Source organism: Musca autumnalis, unplaced genomic scaffold (assembly GCF_047663935.1).
Source record: "Musca autumnalis isolate F117 unplaced genomic scaffold, ASM4766393v1 scaffold_1, whole genome shotgun sequence".
Classification (NCBI taxonomy): Eukaryota; Metazoa; Arthropoda; class Insecta; order Diptera; family Muscidae; genus Musca; species Musca autumnalis.
This window is the reverse complement of record NW_027411644.1, coordinates 52,359,155-52,381,894: the sequence shown is the minus strand read 5'-3', so window position 1 is coordinate 52,381,894 and position 22,740 is coordinate 52,359,155. Positions and strand designations below refer to the sequence as shown.

The window sequence follows — 22,740 nt, the reverse complement described above, 5'->3', positions numbered from 1 at the left end:
CTACACGTTAGATATTTCAAGGCAATAATGCGTTATGACTAAATTAGAGCTGTTAAAATCTAGTTCACAATATAGTTCAGTGGACAACGGCCGTTTGTACGAATGAACTGCGAATGAGTTTTATCCTTGTTTTCATGAAATAACTCATACGCAAACGAACTACGGTACTGAACTAGTTCACAAGATATAACAACTCTAGACTAAATTATGTAGCGCCATCTGTATGTGAAGATGGGAAAGATGTAGATTTTATTTATTTATTATAAGCTTAGTCGCGACGGGTGTCTGTCTTTGCTGCTGTATTTCTATACCGCACAGAGTGGCGCAGCTGCTATAAATGAAATGTTAACCCTTTGAATATGTTGGCTATTATGACTCTTACATAATCTATTACAAATGCTATTAAAATACTTGGTTGGTGTCTCTGATAATTAGTTGTTCCATATGTAATAGATTAATTCAGCGCCTGCGCTTATGCAATTATGCGGCTCTATTTGTAAAAATGACATTTAGATGCGGCTGTGATATAAACAGAGAGCAATTTTGGCACGAGTGAGAGAGCAGTCGTATGAAATGAAATCAAAGTTAACCCCTCTTCTAATCAAATATTAATGTTGACAATTTAACATTCAACCCCCCACACACACTCACATCACACAAAACGAAAACTCAAATGTGAAAGTGCGAATAAAATTTGCAAAAATAAAATTAATTCGGAAATTTGGAAAATAAAACAAACGAAACCTAATCGAGTCGAAAGAAAATAAATAATGGAATGTGAATGATGTTTAACGAATCGTGTACAACAAATAAAACATAAATCTTTTCTTGTAAGGGAAAATTTTCTTCTGGTGTGGGATGCAAAATACCACAGTGGTGGTGGCAACGGGGTACAGTACATAGCCAGCAAACAACAGCAACAACAAACTACAAAAACCTTACAGCTTCCTCTAGAGGTGCTCTTTTTTTGTTGTTCTGCTTTGACTGACATTTGAGAGTTTGCCCATAACCGAACATCATAATTTTCTATGGACCAATAAAATGTTCAATGAGTAAATATTAAACATTCAATGTTGCAACATATCAGTGGCGTGCTAAAAACATCGTAATATTCGTAAAATTTTTAAAATAGAACGGAAACGGAGGAATTCTATTGTGAAAAAAAGTCGAGTTACACAAAATGAAAGTATAGCCGTAGGCTGCAAGGTTTATTTAACAGAAAAAATGCCGATGTATTTTTATTAAGCCAAACGAAACGAAAAAAAACACACCATAATACACACGGAAATCTTCATAACCCTTGACATTTGAGCAGAAACGTAAACATATCAATTATCTTAAAAATATAGAGCCTTGTCTTGTCCATGGACACATTTTTCTAGTTAATAGTTTTGTCTACAATTTAAGCTGAAAGAAATGCAAATGCAAATGCTTAAGCAAATGATAAAAATCCCTATACGTCAATTATAAAAAAGCAAAGCAAAACGTGCAATTTTAGTGTATTTTAAGAAGATTGAAAACCCTTAAACTTAGTGTTTTAATTCGCCTGAAAGTATACATTAAAACTTCTAAATATATTACTCCATCTTGGAGGCTACAAAATTCATTGTTAAAAAAATTTAGATTTTATAAAAATGTGTGTCTCAAAAAATCTTTAATGGTAAAAATAAAGAACGTAAAGCTAAAAAGAAATCGAAGATAAATTCGTAGAAAAAGAGATAAAGAAAGAATAAAAAATATAGAAAACAGTGTGTAAGAAAATTAATCAAGAGAAAAATACGTTCAAGAGTATTGAAACGTTAACGTTGTGCAAATAAAACCAAAGAGAATTGTTATGTGAGAGAAACGGAAAACCGAAGTGGATTGTATTGGGAGAGAATTGTTAGCGGCTGTTAATAATAACTAAAAGAGAGTTACAAATGTTTGTGCATTGAAATTTATAAGAGAACCATTTGGGAAGAATACAAAAGAGAAAAAAACGACGAATATTAAATAAAAATATTAAAAAGGAAAAATAAATTATTGAAAAAAAGATTGACTAATATCAGTAACGATTAAAAAAGGTAATAAAAAAACAATAATTTCTAAGCAACATTTTATTCAGAACGGTACAAAAAGTAGATTTTTAAATAAATATTTTTTTCAAGGAGCAATTGGAGGTGGATGTTTTAAAAAAATATTTTTTCAAGGACCTACAAGACATGTATTTTTTAATAAATATTTTTCAAAGACCTATAAGACGTGGATTTTTCAATAAATTTTTTTATGGACATATAAGACGTAACTTTTTTTAAAAATTATTTTTTCAAGGACCTATAAGACGTGGGTTTTTTTTTAAAATATTTTTTCATGGACCAATAGGACGTGGATTTGTAATAAATATTGTTTTAAGGACCTATAAGATGTGGATTTTTTAATAAGTAATTTTCAAGGTCATATAAGATGTGGATTTTTTAATAAATTTTTTTTCAAGTACCAATAGGACGTGGCTTCTTTAATAAATATTACTTAAAGAACGTGTATTTAAAAATATAAAATAAATATTTTTTTAATGACCTATAAGATGTGGATTTTTTAATAAGTATTTTTCAGGGTCATATAAGATGTGGATTTTTTAATAAATATTGTTTCAAGTACCAATAGGACGTGGCTTCTTTAATAAATACTACTTAAAGAGCGTGTATTTAAAAAAATATTTATTTTGTATTTTTTTCAATGACGTGGATTTTTTATAAACTATTTTTTTCTATTTTATCAAGGACGTGGATTTTTTATTGTTGTTCTTTTTTTAAGGACGTTAATTTTTTAAAAATATTTTTCTATTTTTTCAAGGTTGTGTTTTTTTAAATATTTTTTTTCAAGGACATGGATTTTCTAAAAATAGTTTTCATTTTTTCAAGTACGTGTTTTTTTTGTAAATATTTTTTCAAGTACGTGGATTAAAAAAAAAAAAATTTCAAGGACGTTAATGTTTTAAGACGTGTTTTTTAAATATTTTTTCTGTTACGTGGATTGTTTTTTTATTTTTTTCTTTTTTCAAGGACATGGATTTTTAAAAACTAGTTTTCCTTTTTTAAAGGACGTGTTTTTTAAATATTTTTTCAAGGACATGGATTAAAAAAAATAATATTTTTTTCAAGGACGCTAATTTTTTAAAAACTATTTTTTCCATGACGTTTTTTTTAAATTTTTTTTCAGGGACGTGGAATTTTTAAAAAATAATTTTAAAGAATGTGAATTTTTTAAAAAAAAATATTTTGTTAATGACGTGGACTTTTTTTAAATTATTTTTTGAAGGACGTGAATTGAAACGACTTTATCTTCCGTACAAAAAGTAGATTTTTAAATAAATATTTTTTCAAGGACCAATTTGAGGTGGATGTTTGAAAAAAATATTTTTTCAAGACTTACAAGACATGGATTTTTTAATAAATATTTTTTTAGACCTATAACACTTGGATTTTTCAATAATTTTTTTATGGATATATAAGACGTGGATTTTTTTAAAAATTATGTTTTCAAGGACCTATAGGACTTGGATTTTTACGATATTTTTTCAAGTACCAATAGGACGTGGATTTGTAATAAATATTGTTTAAGATCCTATAAGATGTGTATTTTTTAATAAGTATTTGTCAAGGTCATATAAGATGTGGATTTTTTAATAAATATTTTTTCAAGTACAAATAGGACGTGGCTTTTTTAATAAATATTATATAAAGAACGTGTATTTAAAAAAATATTTATTTCGTATTTTTTCAATGACGTGGAATTTTTATAAAGTACTAGGGGACCCGGCGAACTTCGTCTCGCAGATTGTTAGGTACAGAACTTTATGGCTTTGGTTCAAACCTATAATACTATTATTGCTATCACCTTTCAATGGCAAATATTTCTTTGTTTTGAACTGTTTAGGACGATCTTTGAAGCAGATGCACATTAGACAATTGTACATTCGACAATTGTCAGTTTGACGAAGAGAGAAGGTACTGAGAGGCAAAGTGTTTCTATTTTCCTCTTCTATAAACTGACAATAGCCGCGAAAAAAATGAGGTAACTCTAAATCGGGACTAAGATATATTTTTTAAGCAAATAACACGTTTTGCGATGTAAATAAAAATATTTGGTAGCGCAGTTGAAGCAAACACGATGTTTCACTAAAGCAATTGAATATGAATTTAATGCTGAATATAGTGCTTATTTAAATTTGCGTTTTAATCAATTAACCCATTTTAACCTATTTACCCATTTTGATCCGATCGTTATCAGGTAACCACCTTCGTCTGTTTTTATACCCTCCACCATAGTATGGAGGGTATATTTAGTTTGTTTTTCTGTTTGTAACACATATAACTAATCATTTGCACATATATTCTTGATCAGGATAAAATTCTAAGACGATCTAGCCATGACCGTCTGTCTGTCTGTCCGTCTGTTGTAATCACTCTAATTGAGCTAGAGCGCTATATTTTTGCACCCGAGCGTCTTTTTTTCGATAGGCAGGTCAAGTTCGAAGATGGGTTATATCGGAGCACTTTTTGGTATAGCCCCCATATAACGCTACCTTCCGATTTTCGGTATTTTGGGGATTTTAACTACATTTTTGACCGTACTACCTGTAATTTCACGTTTGGGGTTCCCAGTGGTCACAAAACATCTCCACCAAAAACCGTCAACATAGGTCCATGTTTTGGTATAGCCTCCATATAACGGTACCTCCGGATTATCGGTATTTTGAGGATATTAGCTAAAATTTTTAACCGAACTACCTGTAAAATTTGACTGTTGAGGTTCCTAGTAATCACAAAACATCTCCACCAAAAACTGTCAACATAGGTCCATGTTTTGGTAGAGCCCTATATAACAGTACCACCCGATTTTCTGTATTGTGTGGATTTTAATTACATTTCTTGACCAAACTATCTGTAATTTCAGGTTTGGGGTTCCCAGTGGTTCCCAAAGTATATCCACTAAAAACAGTCAAGGTCCATGTTTTGGTATAGCCCCCATATAGCGGTACCTCCCGATTTTTGGCATTTTTAGTATTTTAGCTAAATTTTTGATCGAACTACCTGCAATTTGGCCCTTGAGGTTTCTAGTAATCACAAAATATCTCCACCAAAAACTTTCAACATAGGTCCATGTTTAGGTATGGCCCCTATATAACTGTACCTCCCGATTTTCACTTTGATATAGCCCCATATAAGGTTCCTTACCGATTGAATACATTTTTTATGTTTTTTACCTTATTTAGGTATCAGAGGTCACAAAATATCTTCGTCTAAAATTGTGGACAGGAAAGAATATAATTATTCCGTTTTAGTTCAGAACATTTTATGGTGGAGGGTATAAAAAGTTCGGCCAGGCCGAACTTAACACATTTTACTTATTTTTTCTGACTTCTCTATTTAATGTGATCTCCCGAATTCTACTTGCACTGCAAATTCGGTATTAGATGCAATGGCTCTGGTAACATGGACAGAGCTATTCTATTAGTTGCCGTTCTTTGTGTGTTTCGGATGCTTGAAGTCTTGTCACACTAATACGTGACAGTTGTCGATTACTTGGTCACCCTATATTTAATTTCGACGTAAATAACATAGTCAAATTAATATCACAAACTAATTAACGATTAATAAGTATTTACCTAATTATGTCGGCGATAAAGAATATTTGTCAGATAATTCGACCAAAAAAACTCCAGTACCTCCGATTTCTTGTTTTGTTTTTTGTTCAATTTTGAATATCATCCTTTTTTCGATTGACATACATACAGTGTACCTACAGTACCAATGTACATATTTATGTTTGTATGTATGTATTTGGCCGTTTGTAATTGCCTTCCAGCTCTGCGGGAACTAAATTGATTGAATTCATACTCCTTTTACAGTGGGGGCATCATTTTTTTTTTTGTATCATGACAGAATCTAAACAGTATCAAAATATATCTGTTACAGCTTAAATATTATACCGCATACATCGGAAGTTTACCTTTCGAAGATGTTTTTACCTACGGTTTAAAAGTATACATACTCGTATATGCCACAACTTCACTTCCAATGAAATTACCTCGGAGCTCTTGATGTTTCAATTAACCCACCAATTTTGTGGATTTGTACCTTTTTCCTCAAAACTGTGGAAACCACTTTTGGCATTATCATCTTAGTCTTTTCAATCGGTATCTGACCGAAACCGCCACTAATCTTTACAAACTCTAAACTAAGCCCTTTTAACCATTTTTCGCTGTTAATTTCCTAAAAAGACGCTTGAAAATAAATGAAAATCGATTTGATTGTGAATAAAAAATGCTATACAACTTTCAAAAATTGACAAAACAGAGGCGTACAATGGACCCTCACAGTAGGTGCAAATACAATTTTCGCCAAAAACTGTCCAAATAAGTGCCAAGATTTACTATAAACGCGAAGCTAGATAGAAATTTGTGGAAAAATTTACTTTATTGAAAAAATATTTTTGCAAATTTTTCGCAAATTTTCGCGATTTTTTTAGGTTTTATCCTTTTCTGCCATGAGACCATTCCGACTTGGTGCGAATTGTCAAAATTTGTTCAGCCGTTCTTGAGTTATAAGCGTAGTAACTAACATCATCCTTTTTTATATATATAGATTTATTCTAGTTTTTCAAGGACGTTGATTTTTTATAAACTATTTTTTCTATTTTTTCAAGGACGTGGATTTTTAATTTTTTTGTATTTTTTCAAGGACGTGGATTTTTTAATTTTTTTCTATTTTTTCAAGGACGTGGTTTTTTTTTAAAAATATTTTTCTATTCTTTCAAGGATGTGTTTTTTTAAATATTTTTTTTCATGGACATGAATTTTTTAAAAATAGTTTTACATTTTTCAAGTACGTGTTTTTTTAAAAAAATATTTTTTCAAGGATGTGGATTTTTAAAAAAAAATATATTTTTTCAAGGACGTTGATTTTTTAAGAACTATTTTTTCCAGGACGTATTTTTTTAAAAAAAAATATTTTTTCAGGGACGTGGATTGGTTTTTTTAATATTGTTATTTTTTTTCAATGACATGGAGTTTTTAAAACTAGTTTTCCTTACTTAAAGGACGTGTTTTTTTAAATATTTTTTTTAAATATTATATAATTTTTTTTTTATAAAGGACGTGGATTTAAAAAAAAATATTTTTTCAAGGACGCTATTTTTTTAAAAACAATTTTTTCCAGGACGTGGTTTTAAAAAAAAATTCAGGGACTTGAAATTTTTAAAATATAATTTTTTAAAGAATGTGAATTTAAAAAAACATTTCATTAATGACGTGGACTTTTTAAAAATAATTTTTTGAAGGACATGAATTGATTAAATAATATTTTTTTTAAATTTTGATGGAGGTGGATTTAAAAATATATATTTTTTCAAGGACTCCGATTTTTTAAAAAATGTTTTTTTTTCTATTTTTTAAAAGGGGTGGACTTTTTGAAAATATTTTTTTTATTTTTTAGACGACGTGGATTTTTTAAATATATTTTTTCTTTTTCTTCGTGGACGTTGATTTTTTTAAATATATTTTTTCTTTTTCTTCGTGGACGTTGATTTTTTTAAAAATATTTTTTCTATTTCTTCTAGGACGTGGAATTTTTAAAAATATTTTTTCAAGAACGTGGGTTTTTTAAAATATATTTTTTTTCGTTTTTTTCAAAAACGTGGATTTTTTAAAATATATTTTTTTCGTTTTTTTCAAGAACGTGGATTTTTTAAAATATATTTTTTTCGTTTTTTTCATGAACGTTTATTTAAAAAATATTTTTTCTGATTTTTTCAAGGACGCCGATTTGTTAAAAAATATTTTTTTCCTGTATTTTTCAAGGACGTGGATTTTGAAAAAATATTTTTTCCTTGTTTCAAGGACTTGGATTTTTTAAAATAATTTTTTTATTACGTCGATTATTTTTTGATTTTTTTAAAATTTTCAGGACGTGAATTGTTTAAAAAATATATTTTTTTATTTTTTCGTGGATTGTTAAAATATATATTTTCCTTTCCGTGAGGACGTGAATTTTTCAAAAAAAAACTATTTTTTGTATTTTTTCATGGACGTGGATTTCTATTGAAGTATTATTTTTTTGTATTTTTTGGTGGATGTGGATTTTTATAACTTTACTTCTTGTATTCTTTCAAGGATTTTTTAAATATTTTTTAAAATATTTGTTGTAATTTTTCATGGACGTGGATTTTTATAATATTAATTTTTTGTATTTTTCAAGGACGTGGTTTTTTTAAATGTTTTTTTTTTTATTTTTCTATTTTCAATGGACGTGCATTTTTAAAATAACGTGGATGTTTTTAAAAATATTTTTGTATTTTTTCAATGTCTTGGATTTTTTTAAAACATGTTTTTTGTATTTTTTTTTTCAATGACTTGGATTTTTTAACCAATATTTTTGTATTTTCTCAGTGACTCGAATTTTTTAAAGAATATTTGTTCTATCTTTTAAGGACGTGGATTTTGTTAAAAAATATCTTTTGTATTTTTTCAATGACTTGGATATTTTAACAAATATTTTTTTCTATTTTTCAAAGACGTTACTTTTTTAAAAAATATTTTTTATAAAATAATCTTTCCAGGCACGTAAATTTAAAAAAAAAATATTTTTTCCATTTTGGACGTGGATTTAAAAAAAGTTTTTTTGGGACGTGTATTTTTAAAAAAAATATTTTTGGTATTTGTTCGATGACTTGGATTTTTTTTACAAAATATTTTTTATATGTTTCATGGATTTTTTTTAAATATATGTTTTCAATCTTGTTTTTCAAAATAGTCTGGCTTAATCCCATTTTTGTTGTTTTAATATTTAAAACAACTAATTTATTAGTGGAGAAGGTTTGGCATGGTTCGCCAAGAGGTAAGGCAGGGAAGACTAGTTTCAATCCTCGCCACAGGATCTCATCAGTTCCCTTGTTTCTTGTTTGTGGATATTCTCCACCGAAGTTATTTTTCAATAACTTCTTCAACAAAAAACTTTTTATACCCAAACATCAATCGTCAGCTCGAAGTATAAAGGTGAACCAAGAAAAAACTTCAATAAGAAGTTTTTCTTTGGCAACCTCACACAACCCCGGCGAAAGTGTTTGCAAAACAAAGCAAACCTTATTTCACTGTTATGTGTCGTTGATTTTCAACGAATGCACATAACAAAATGCCGTGCCAGTGTTTCTCGCTAATAGTTGTTTTAAATATTAAAACAACTACAATGGGCCAGACTATTTTGAAAAATCAAAATTGTAACAGCTATCCCAATTAAAACGGCACCAATATATGTTTTCTATTTTTTCAAAGATATGATTTTGTTAAAAAATATTTTTTCAAGTGGATTTAAAAAAATATTCTTTTCTAATGCTTCAAGGACGAGGATTTTTAAAAAATATTTTTTATTATTTAAAGGACGTAGATTTAAACAACAATTAAATATTTTTTCAAGAAGCTATAGGACGTGGATTTTTTAATAAATACCTTTTTAATTTTTTATATTTTTAGATATCATCGGATGAACTTTGAAATGAAATTAACATAATCTTTGTTGCTTAAGAAAAAATAAAAATTGCGGAATGAAGAAGATTTACAAACATATGAACTAAGAAACATGCAAACCCGGTGATAAACAAGCTTTCGAATCAATACTAATGGAAATAAAACATGAAAATAGTGTGTGCAATACTGTGCTAAACCCTGTATTTCTGCTTATTTAAACAAAAATATCTCTGACTGTGACATTTCTTAAGAGAAATTCTACTCAATACTTTAAAATATATTCCACATTTAGAAGAGCTAACGCATTCCAAAGAGAAATATATCACTAATATCTCTATGAGTACGATGCAGCAATAACACAAAATTTTGCAAAAACTTCCAAAAGTGGACCAGAGATATGCCAACATAAAAGAGAATTTGCAAATAATATATTCAACTCAACAAGAGAAACGCCATGCATAAAACTTCTAGAAAATAAATATTAAAGCAAAAGGAAAAAAGAAAATAAAATAAAAACAAAACAAATCTACAAAAAAGCCGCAAGAAAACGGAAATAAAAACAAACAAAGATATTAGAATCGCGTTAAAGGAATAACTACGAACAAAAAATAAAATGAATAAATGCACTTAAATAGGAAAGAAACATGAAGTATAAATGTTATAATATAAATGATAGTCGTATATAAAAGTATAAACATACCATTAGAAATAATATAACAATTAAATCTTAAAATAAAACAATACAAAGGTATGCAATATTAATATCAGTAGAAAAACTTCATATTAAAGGTAAACGAAAACTTGACAAAATTATTTTAAAACAAAATTGCAAACAAAAAATAAAAATAATGGAATAGAATATCGCGAACAGTATGCAGCTTTCAAAAATATAAAATAATATTAAAAAAAATATTAAGGCCAACAAAAAATAAACAAAATATCGATAAAAAATAGTTAAAAAAAAACCAAAAAGACTTACAAAAATATCCAAAATAAATACAAATTAATATAAATATCAACAAAATTTAAATATGCTATCCAACAAAATTAGATTTTGCTATTAACAAATGAAATAAATAAACATAAATCATACTATATCAACATATCTTAACCGCAACACCAAAGTAAAAAGTAAAATAAAAAACTAAATCAATTAAAAATCTCTACAACATTGTTTAAAAGAAAAAAAAAACTCCTAATATTTTATGTAAGCTTACAAAAATATTTAACGTATATTACCATACTAGAAATCGGTAAACACAAATAAAAATGCTAATTTAGTTAAAAATACAAACACTTAATGTAACGAAACATATCATCATCTCGTAAGCCTTACATATAAAATAAAAAATAAATGTCTTAGTCTTAACCTAACCTCAATTAAATATCGCATACATATCAAGCTCTCTAAGGGCATCGTAAAGCGAAATTATCTACAAAAATTTTATATATATTTTAAAAATATATACAATCAATACATATCAAACAACTGTATTATTTTCTAATTAATATAAAAAAAACTATTAAAAATCTAAAGAAACCAAATCAAACAAACATCTTCTGATCATCATCATCCCAGTATAAGGACACTACAATTGGTGAGTACATAATTATTAATGATAAAAACATTTTGATTTTTAAAAAAATCACATTAGCAATTCACAATATAAATAACATAGTTTACCTAATGAACTCAACAAATCATTTACAAGTATTGAGGACTAAAAGAGAATTCTATTTAATGTAAAATTATTTTAAAAGTTTTGTTTTTTTCAAAATAGTCTGGCTTAATCCCACTGTTGTTGTTTTAATATTTTAAAACAACTATTTTATTAGTGGAAAAGATTTGGCATTGTTCGCCAAGGGGTAAGGCAGGGAATACTATAGTTTCGATCCACGCCACTGGATCTCATCAGTTCCCTTGTTTCTTGTTTGTGGATATTCTCCACCGAAGTTATTTTTCAATAACTTCTTCAACAAGAAACTTTTTATACCCAAACATCAATCGTCAGCTCGAAGTATAAAGGTAAGCAAAGAAAAAAGTTCAATGAGAAGTTTTTCCTTGGCAACCTCATACAACTCCGACGAAAGTGTCTGCGAAAACAATTCAAACCTCTTCCACTTGTGTGTGTCGTCGAATTTCGACAAATGCACACACCAAAATTTGGTTGGTCTGCTTTACAGCAAAAACAACACACGTCGTGCCAGTGTCTTCAATTTGAAGCATTGTGGCGTTTTTTTATTGGGATAGCGTTTGCAATTTTGTTTTTTTCAAAATAGTCTGGCTTAATCCCTGCCTTACCCCTTGGCGAACAATGCCAAATCTTTTCCACTAATAAAATAGTTGTTTTAAAATATTAAAACAACAACAATGGGATTAAGCCAGACTATTTTGAAAAAAAAAAACAAAATTGCAAACGCTATCCCAATAAAAAAACGCCACAATGCTTCATTATTTTAAATGAATGTGAAGTCAAGCAGATTTTCGCTTTTAATACAGCCCTAACGTTTCTTTTGCATAGATCGGTAATCAAATTATTAAAAACTCCTAATTTAGACAATATACAATTTTGGCTTATCTTTCCTTTACCGACCCACATCAAAAAAATTATGAACAAATTACCACGGATAGTTTTTTTTTATCCTGATTCCAACCATTGTTGCGGAAATGTATACTTCCCGAGATATAGGCCTCCAAAGTTCCCCAAAGGCCCTAGTATAAAATGTTGGCAAACCACAGCAGAAAATTATGAAAAAAATTACCACAGATAGTGCTTTTTATCCCGATTCTAACCATGTATTGCTTTTGTTGCGGAAATGTATACTTCCCGAGATATAGGCCTCCAAAGTTCCACAACGGCCCTAGTCTAAATTTTTGGCAAACCACCACAGAAAATTATTAAAAAATTACCACAGATAGTACTTTTTACACCGAATCCAAGGATGTATTGCTTTTGTTGCGGAAATGTATACTTCCCAAGATATGGGCATCCAAAGTTCCACAAAGGCCCTAGTCTAAAATTTTGGCAAACAACCGCAGAAAATTATTAAAAATTAACACAATTAGTGATGTTATACTGATTTCAACGATGTATTATTTTGAAGGGTATGTATACTTCCCGAGATATAGGCCTCCAAAAATATTAAATTTAGAAGAAAATTTTGTTCACATTCCCGAGATTTGCACCTGTCCATAGGAGAAAGTTTTAAATCCCGACCGAAGGCCGGCTATTTAGAGAAAAATATTTAATTTGAAAGAAAATGTTGATTTCGTTCCCGAGATTTGGACCTGTCCATATCTGTGGTAATTTTTTTTCATAATTTTCTGCGATGTTTTGCCAAAGTAATAGGTTAGGGCCTTTGTGGATCTTTGGAGGCCCATATCTCGGAAAGTATACATTTCAGCAATAAAAGCAATACATGGTTGGAAACGGGATAAAAAGGACTATCTGTAGTAATTATTTCATAATTTTCTACGGTGGGTCGGTAAACGAAAGGAGTTCCACACTTTCATACGGGCACAATTTGCCTCATCAAAATAACGGTATTAGATCCCAATTATGTTTGGACGAAATCCGTTTCAGACAATTTGGAGTTGATTTAACCATGTCTGTCTGGCTGGCTGGAGCGCACAATAACTCTCGAACGGATCAACAGATTCGGTCCAAAATTTGGCTTTCCAAACATAGTTTAAGTTCGAAGATACGCCATATCGGCCCACTGCTTCAGGTACATCCCCAACAAAAGTTCAAGAATGTTAGGAAAAATTGTGCGCACGATAACATTTGAAGGGAGTGACCGATTTGGTCACATTGCTTTACACATTTTTAAATTTCTACCCGACTTAGATGAGGTTCCAATATGGACTCAATCGGTGCACTACTTCGGGTACCTCCCACACAAAATTTCTGAAAAGTTCAGTTTAGCACTTGCTTTCGAATAGCATTGAGTTTTGTTGTAACAACCTGTATTCACTGCCCCCACACGACAGTACAATTTTCATCTGGGACAAGTCCATACTTCCTGAGGAAATAGCCTGAAAGCTGAAAAAAACGTGTGTAGTGGTTGGAGCACAAGATTACTGTAAAACGGATCTGCCGATCCGGTCCAAAATTTGGCCTTTGAATATTTTATCCAAACTTAGTTTATGTTCGAAGATAAGCCATATCGGTCCACTCCTCAAAAATGTTCGGAAAATTTGTGGGCACTATAACTCTTGAAGGGTGTGACCGATTGGGTCCATACTTTACACATCCTAATATATCTATCAGATATAGATCAAGTTCGAATATGGACTATATTTGTCCAATCCTTCGTGTATCTTCCACACAAAATTTCGGATAAGTTGTCTTTAAGGCCTGCTCACGAATCACTTTGATTTTTGTTAAAGCAGCTTGCATTCGCTGTCTCAATTACGACGGCAAAAGTTTTTTTTTTCAGGGGCAAGTCCATACTGTTCAACCGATTTGGTCCAAAATGTGGCCTTCTTACAATTTTTTTCAAACTTAGTTTCAGTATGAAGATGGTGTAATGTGACCGCTACATTGCAAAACCGAATGCATAATCCCAACTTCATGCATAATTACAACTCCATTTAAACTCCAGTGTATTTCCTGTTTGTCTCGACTTACAAATAATTCTCATTCACTCCGTAAACTCCAGTCGATTCGTTCGCTCCTGTCGATTCGTTCGCTCCTGTCGATTCGTTCGCTCCTGCCGATTCGTTCGCTTCTGTCGATTATTTCGCTCCTGCTGATTCGTTCGCTCCTGCCGATTCGTTCGTTCCTGTCGATTCGTTAGCTCCTTGCGACTCGTTCGCTCTCTGCGATTCGTTCGCTCCGTTGTCTAACTACATCCGACTCCTTTCTTTACAGAACAGCAAACCGAATAGGAACCAACCGAACTCAACACCCGAAGACTACCGAGCTGAATCCAACACCCGAAGACTACCGATCCGACAGCAATCCGAATAACGCCGAGCCGTGCGATACCCCAACAACGGGAACTACCGACCCATTGCCAATCCGAGTATTGCCGAGCGAGGGCTGACGATCAGAAGATTGCCGATTTCACTATTGCCGAGCCGAGAGTTATCGACCGACTGTCAACGACCAACCCCATATTGTATCCGCCGATTACCACCTACTTTATACCGACCAATTCGAAGCGATTCCACAGTAGGCTGTTCCCCAACTTTACCAACATTTGTAGTATATGTCAACTAATCTCCATACTATCTGAAACTTATGTTTACGAAATTATATAAATGAAACTCTGAAGCACAGTTCCATCGTGTCTCATCTTACCTAAGGTTTGTGGGTCCTTCAGTCGACCCTGGCAACGGCTGAGCTAACCACAGCCACAGGTAAAACCACTCGTTATAATGGGCAATACCGGTCCAAAACTTCCACTACTTCCCCCAATATTAAAAAAAATTCACTAAAATGTTGTGCACGATATCTCTTGAACGGGGCAACCAATTTGGTCCACACTTTGGATGTTCTAATATTTTGTCGAAATTTAGTTAAACATTTAAAATGGCCCATATCGGTCCTCTCCTTAGAGTATCTCCCACAGAAAAGTTCAACATTTGTGCCTGAACGCAGTTTAGGGTCTGTTCGAAGGTCCTTTGGAAATTTTTACCGAGCTGTTCGTTGTAGTCCTGTTTACAGCGATATTATGTATCCATGATCCACTTCCATAATGGACTATGTCGGACTATTAATTTAAGTACCTCCTCCTCTGAACACTTTTGAACTTTAATCATAATCCAAAAATGGCAAAAAATTTTTGAAAAGACCCTAAATACATTCGGTCTGTCCGTAGATGAATGTTTTAATTCACATAGGCTGAGGGTGAATCTCTGGCGACAAAACAGACTGATACTTCTTTCTTGTTTTTAAATAAACAGAAAAGACTATAATCGGGCCTACACCACTGCTTTTGTGCATTACCTCGGGCGAATAAAAATTAATTTTGTATAATTAAGACATCAGTGGGGGATCCTCTAACTCATTTTTTGCTTACCGACAAAAATCATTAAACGTGAACGTGTTCAGAGCTAAGTAGAGTTAGTAGAGTATTTGTATGGAGGTCGGGTTCAAATCAGAATAGCCCCTATAATTTTTGGTGATGATCGTGAAATATTTAGGGGGTGAAATGGACCTATGTAGCTGATCGGCGCGAAATTTTACATAAGGTTTTGGTTTACGGCAGAGGAGTAGCTTGTAATTTAACGTGATGATCAGATAATAATTAGTGGGTTGAATGGACCAGAACTTTTGTGTGTAAAATTTGGTAAATTTTTTAATGAAATCAATACGAAAACTAAACTTGAAAATCAACTTTTGACCACTCACTTGATGCAGATTATATCGATGTAACAGTTAGATAAAGGAACTACTATCTAACATCACGGTGCGCCTGAACCAACTTTAAATGGAAGGTGCTTACACCTGGAAGTTTTTGCGGATTCTGAAACTACAATGTTCATAGATAAAAAAAAATCAAAAAAAGTCGCCAGAGCGCTTTTTAAATTTATAGCGAGCAAAGTTCACATTTTAGGGTTTTTTAAGGTTTTCACGATTTTACTTGGAAACCGCAACTCCTATTGAAATTGGATTAGAGCAAATGTTGTAGCTGTATAGAGCTTTGTAATTTTGTGTAGAAGTTTCTATTACTCCTAGGATGTTTGTTATTGAAAATGGGCTATATCAGTCCACGTTTTGATATAGCTCCCATAGAACGGTGCCACCCGTTTGTCGGTATTTTGAAGGTTTTAGCTTCATTATAACAACGAAATGGCTGAAATTTGGTACTAAACCTTTCCCCAGAATTTTGTATAGGCCCACACCTTTATATAGCCCCCATAGAACGGTACCTCCCGAATTTCGGTATTTTGAAGGTCAGCGACATTGTTTTACCGAAATCGCTGGATTTTTGTTTTTAGTCTTCTTCATAAACGAAAGGAAACTAATTGTTCAGTTTTAATTCAATAAAACTAGTGGTGGAGGGTGTAACAAGTTCGGCCGTGCCGAACTTAACTCCGTTCTTACTTGTGATATGATATAGAAGTTGAAATTGGGACAATGAACTGAATGCATTGCTTTACGAGGTTTTGAAGTTTTTATGCTACCTTTGATTAAAAGTAATGTAATACCTTGAAATATTGATCTCTTTCATTGATCGAATCGTATAAAGTAACCAAAAGCTATTTCTAAATGCCTTTGGTATTTTTTCTTTCTTAATATAAATGTTTAATTTTTGAAGAAATATGTATAAATATATATGTAGCCAAAATGGTCCATCTGTCCAGTACGAAATAAAATAAAATATTATATAACTTGTCATAAGATCATACATACATATATTCCCACAACATCCCCAATCATATAATCACACGGTTGGCTCCGTCCGACTATAGCCCTCTTTTATTTATTTGAGATTATGTTTGTTTGAAAACACGAATATTTTCCACAGGTTCCCAACATGTTGTTTTGTGTAATTTTATGAAATAACAAGAAAAAATTATTTATAAACTCATTATACTCATCTACACGGATAAGCCTACAATATGCGTGCATATTAAATATTTTTCGTGGGATATCGTTTAGATTAGTTTCCAGTTATTGCACATATATTTTAAAACTTTTTTCTAATATTATCTCAAGTAATTTTTGTATATTGGGTTGTCTTATGCCATTGTGTTTTAAACAATTTCAAAACACACACTGACAAGGAAAGGGGCTCCCTTTGAACACACCTGAATTAGAGACATTTTTAAACTATTTTTCACACACTTATTAAAATCGACCTTGTTGTGTAGCCTATGTACATCTATTTAAGTATCACTATTTTTGTACATACTTGTTTTTTTTTTTCTGTGGGCTGTATACACTTCTGAAGTATGATACATATGTATCAGTGATTGAAGTAGTTTTCCATTATCACATTTTTAATAAAATAACAATACTTTCAATAATTCAATATTGTCTAAACTAACTTATAAATTATTCATATGTCAAGTTTTAAAAGAAAACTTTTCTTAAATATACCTAAATCTCTCAATTCAATGGCGTAGCTAATATAATTCAAATATCGTAAATACATATTTTTAATAATTGAATTATTTAATGGCTGGCTAATAATTCGAAAATGCACCACCGCAAGCTTACTACGCCATTGACTCGAATTCATAAAAATAAAGTAAATAAAATATAATGAAAACTTCAAAATAAACAATGAATGAAAGTGTATTCGTTCGTACATACATATGTACATATGTCTGCCCATCAATTTATGCACACACTTATACAACAACAAATGCTAAAAACTAAACCATCAAATTGATAGCAATCAAGTTTCATAATAAAAAGAAAACAATATGTCAAGATTTTATTAAGAAAATATATAGTATATGAAAACTTTTCAAAAAAGTTTTTATACCCTACACCACTATGTGGGGAGGGTATTATAAGTTGGTTTTGGCCAAAAAGTTTGTAACGCATCGAAATAATGGTCGTAGACCCATACTTATATATACCAAAATGAATGTCTCGACGAGCTGAGTCGATCTGGCTATGTGTGTCCGTCCGTCAGTCCGTCCGTCTGTCCGTCTGTCCATCTAAACCTTGTAATCACGCTACAGGTCGCAATTTTGATCGGATCGTCACGAAATTTTGGATGTTGATGGGGGTCCCGGAGGGGAAGAAGCCTATTGATTTTGGTGATGGTCGGATAATATTTAGGGGTCGGAAAGGGCAAAAAACTTAGGTGGATAAAAAGACAAGGTTTTTTTTCAAAGCGAATATCTCACCTTCTATATGGGGTATACCAAAAGCAAAACCTGACAATGAAAGTAGAAAATATCACCTTTCTAATGATGTAAAGTTGGTGCTCGTAGATGATCAAACAACGAAGATATCACAATAGTAGCAAATAAAACCCCAATTTTAATTTTTGCGATTTTAATTATATTGACGAATATCACAGCTTTGGTTGCAAATTTTCCAAAAGCAAAGCCTGACTATGAAAGTAGAAGATCCCGTCTTTACAATGATGCAAACTAGGTCGGCGTAGGTAACCAAATAACGGAGATATCGCAATAGTCGGTAATACATCCCATTTTTCTATTTTTTTGAAAATCACGCTACAGGTCGCAATTTTGATCGGATCGTCACGAAAATTGGAGGGTTAATGGGGATCTCACAGATGAAGTAGCTTATTGATTTTGGTGATGGTCCGATAATATTTACAGGTCGGAATGGGCAAACACTTATTTGGAGAAAAGTCAACATTTTATTTCAAATCCAATATCTCTGTTTCTTTAAGAGGTATATCAAAAGCAAAACCTGGCCTTTACAACGATGTAAAGTAGGTTGTCGTAGGTGGTCAAATAGCAGAGATATGGCAGTAGTCGATAATGCACCCCATTTTCCGATTTTTTTGTAATCACGCTACAGGTCGCAATTTTGATCGGATCGTCACGAAATTTTTGGGGTTAATGGGGGTCCCAAAGGGAAAGAAGCCTATTGATTTTGATGATGGTCGGATAATATTCAGGGGTCGGAATGGGCAAACACTTATTTAGAGAAAGGTCAACGTTTTATTTCAAAGCCAATATATCTGTTTCTTTAAGAGGTATATAAAAAGCAAAACCTGGCAAGGAAAGTAGAAAATATCACCTTTCCAGCGATGTAAATTAGGTTGTCGTAGGTGGTCAAATAGCAGAGATATGACAATAGTCGATAATGCATCCCATTTTCCGATTATTTTGTAATCACGCCACAGGTTGCAATTTTGATCGGATCGTCACGAAATTTTAGGGGTTAATGGGGGTCTAACAGAGGAAGAAGCCTACTGATTTTAATGATGGTCGGATAATATTTTGGGGTCGGAATGGGCAAAAACTCATTTGGAGACAAATTTAAAGTTTTATTCTTTGTGAATATATTGGCTTTTAGTAGGGGTATTCCAACGGCAAAACCTGTCAATGGAAGAAGAAAATATTACCATTACATTGGCGTAAAGCAGGTTGGCGAAGGTGGTCAAACAAGGGAGATACCACAATAGTCGGTAATGCATCCAATTCTTCCATTTTTTGCAACCAAGCTACAGGTCGTAATTTTGATCGGATGGTCACGAAAGTTTGATTGCTTATGGGGGTCCCAGAGAGAAAGAGGCATATTATTTATGGTGGTAGGCGGATTATATTCCCTAAAAGAAATGTTTACCAGTGAAAACCTTATGCACAGGGGTAGTGGTGTAGGGTATCACATGGTCGGCCCCGTCCCGACTATAGCCTTTGCTCACTTGTTTTTTATTAATTTATACATACATATGTACATTGTACATATGTATGTATGTACCTATATAAATACATTCAAAATGTTGATGCCTTCAGCCTGTTGACTAAAGAGGGTGTTTAAGTTAGAATTGATAAGATGATTTAAATTAGCTCTATGAGTTGCATAGGTGTATTCGTTGAATATTCCAATATTCACTGTGCATACAAAAACAATCACGGTGCTCTTGAAACAACTTTAATTGGAAGGTGCTTACACCTGGGAAGTATTTGAGGATTCTGAAACTACAATGTTCATAGATGAGAAAAATCAAAAAACAAAAAAAAAAAAAACAAGTGAGAAAAGGTTATAGTCGGTAGGCCCGACTGTGTGATACCCTACACCACTACCTCTGTGCATAATCTTTTCACTCGAAAACATTTCTTTTAGGGAGATACGAAAGTTTTCACCTATCTGGCTTTTATACTAAATGACTTAAGGCGAAGTGAACCAAAATAATTAATATTTAATTTTATATAGGGTGTTTTTTTAAGCCCGATAGAACTTGAAATTGTAAAAAATAACACAAAAAATTAAATTGTAATCAAACATTTTTTTTATTCGAAAGATCAATACGTGACATTAACATTTGAAAATGATTTCGGGCATATGGGCACCGCGGCTGTTCTTGACGAAGTGCATTCTGGACGTCCAATTTTTGCCCACTTTTTCGAGCACTGCTGGCCGTATGTCACGAATAACACGAACAATGGCATCAATTGTTTCTGGTTTATCAGCATAAACCAGTGACTTCACGTAGCCCCACAGGAAATAATCGAGAGGTGTCAAATCGCACGACCTTGGAGGCCAATTGACAGGTCCACTTCTCGAAATCAACTTATCGCCAAATTTTGATTTCAATAAGTCGATGGTTGCGTTCGCCGTATGGCACGTAGCGCCATCCTGTTGAAACCACATCTCCTCCGGATCAATATCATCCATATTTTCAAACAAAAAATCATTGACCATGGTGCGGGACGATCTCCATTGACCGTAACGCGAGCTCCGGCCTCATTTTTGAAGAAATAAGGTCCGATGATGCCACCAGCGTGAAAACCGCACCATACGGTGCATTTTTCTGGATGTAATGGAGTCTGTAGGGTCTCTTGTGGATTGGTCTCACTCCATATGCGGCAATTTTGCTTATTAACAAACCCGTTAAGCCAAAAATGCGCCTCAAATGCGTTAAGCCAAAAATGCGTCGTCTATGAGTTGCGCGAATTTTCAAAGTAAATTTGGATAATTTCGTAGCGTTGTTCAAGCGTGAGTCTATTCATGATGATTTGTCAGAGTATACTGAAACAAATAAAATAAAAAGTTTCATCAAAATTTAATTTTTTGTGTTACTTTTTACAATTTAAAGTTCTATCTAGCTTAAAAAAACACCCTTTATTTGACATCACCAACATCAATAGGCTTCTATCTCTGTGATCGTGATGATCCGATCAAAATTCCGACCTGTAGTGTGATTGCAGAAAAAGTGGAAAAAGGGATGCATTAACGACTATTGCGATATCTCTATTATTTGACTACCTACGCCAACCTACTTTGCATAATTTCAAAGATGGGATTTTCTACTTTCTTAGTCAGGCTTTGCTTTTAGAAGGTCCCCAACCAAAGGTGTGATATCCGTCATTATTATTAAAATCGCGAAAATGAGAAGTTGGGTTTTATTAGCGACCATTGCGATATCTTCGTTGTTAGACCACCTACGACAACCTACGTTACATTGTTGTAAAGGTGATATTTTATACTTTCATTGCCAGGTTTTGCTTTTTGTAGATCCCTTATAGACGCTGAGATATTTGCTTTGGAATAAAATGTTGACTTTTTCTCCAAATAAAGTTTTTGCTCATTCCGACCCCTAAATATTATCCGACCATCATCAAAATCAATAGGCTTCTTCCCCTGTAAGACCCTCATTAACTCTCGAAATTTCGTGACGATCCGATCAAAATTGCGCCCAGTAGCGTGATTTCCAAAAAAATGGAAAAATGGGATGTATTATCGAATATTGCAATATCTCCGTTATTTGGTCACCTACTCCGACCTAGTTTGCATCATTGTAAAGATGGGATCTTCTACTTTCATAGTAAGGCTTTGCTTTTGGAAAGTATCCAACCAAAGCTGTAATATTTGTCATTATAACTTAAATCGCAAAAATTAAAATTTGGGTTTAATTTGCGACTATTGTGATATCTTCGTTGTTTGATCACCCACGAGAACCTACTTTACATAGTTAGAAAGGTGATATTTTCTGCTTTCATTGTCAGGTTTTGCTTTTGGTATACCCCTTATAAAAGCTGAGATATTAGCTTTGGAAAAAAACGTTGTCTTTTTATCCAAATAAGTTTTTTGCCCATTCCGACCCCTAAATATTATTCGACCCTCACCAAAATCAATAGGCTTCTTCCTCTTTGAGATCCCCATTAACTCTCAAAATTTCGTGACCATCCATAAAAATTGCGGCCTGTAGCGTGATTTCCAAAAAAAAGGCAAAATGGGATGAATTACCGACATTGTGATATCTCCGCTATTTGGTCACCTACGCCGACCTAGTTTGAATCATTGTAAAGGTGGAATCTTCTACTTTCATAGTCAGGCTTTGCTTTTGGAAAGTCCCCAGCCAAAGCTGTGATGTTCGTCATTATAACTAAAATCACAAACATGAAAATTTGGGGTTTATTTGCGACTATTGTGATATCTTCGTTGTTTGATCACCTACAAGAACCTACTTTACTTCATTAGAAAGGTGATATTTTCTACTTTCATTGTCAGGTTTTGCTTTTGGTATACCCCATACAGAAGCTGAGATATTCGCTTTAGGAAAAAACGTTGTCTTTTTATCCACATAAGTTTTTTGCCCATTCCGACCCCTAAATATTATCCGACCAT

General features: G+C 32.3%; 1 long non-coding RNA gene across 1 annotated transcript; it reads left to right on the top strand.

Annotated features, from left to right (window-relative positions):
• Nucleotides 1-613: 613 nt before the first annotated feature.
• LOC141397611 (uncharacterized) lies at nt 614-10,440 on the top strand. Its single transcript, XR_012411447.1, has 2 exons — nt 614-2,063; nt 9,509-10,440. It is a non-coding gene; the product is annotated as an uncharacterized lncRNA (long non-coding RNA).
• Nucleotides 10,441-22,740: the final 12,300 nt, after the last annotated feature.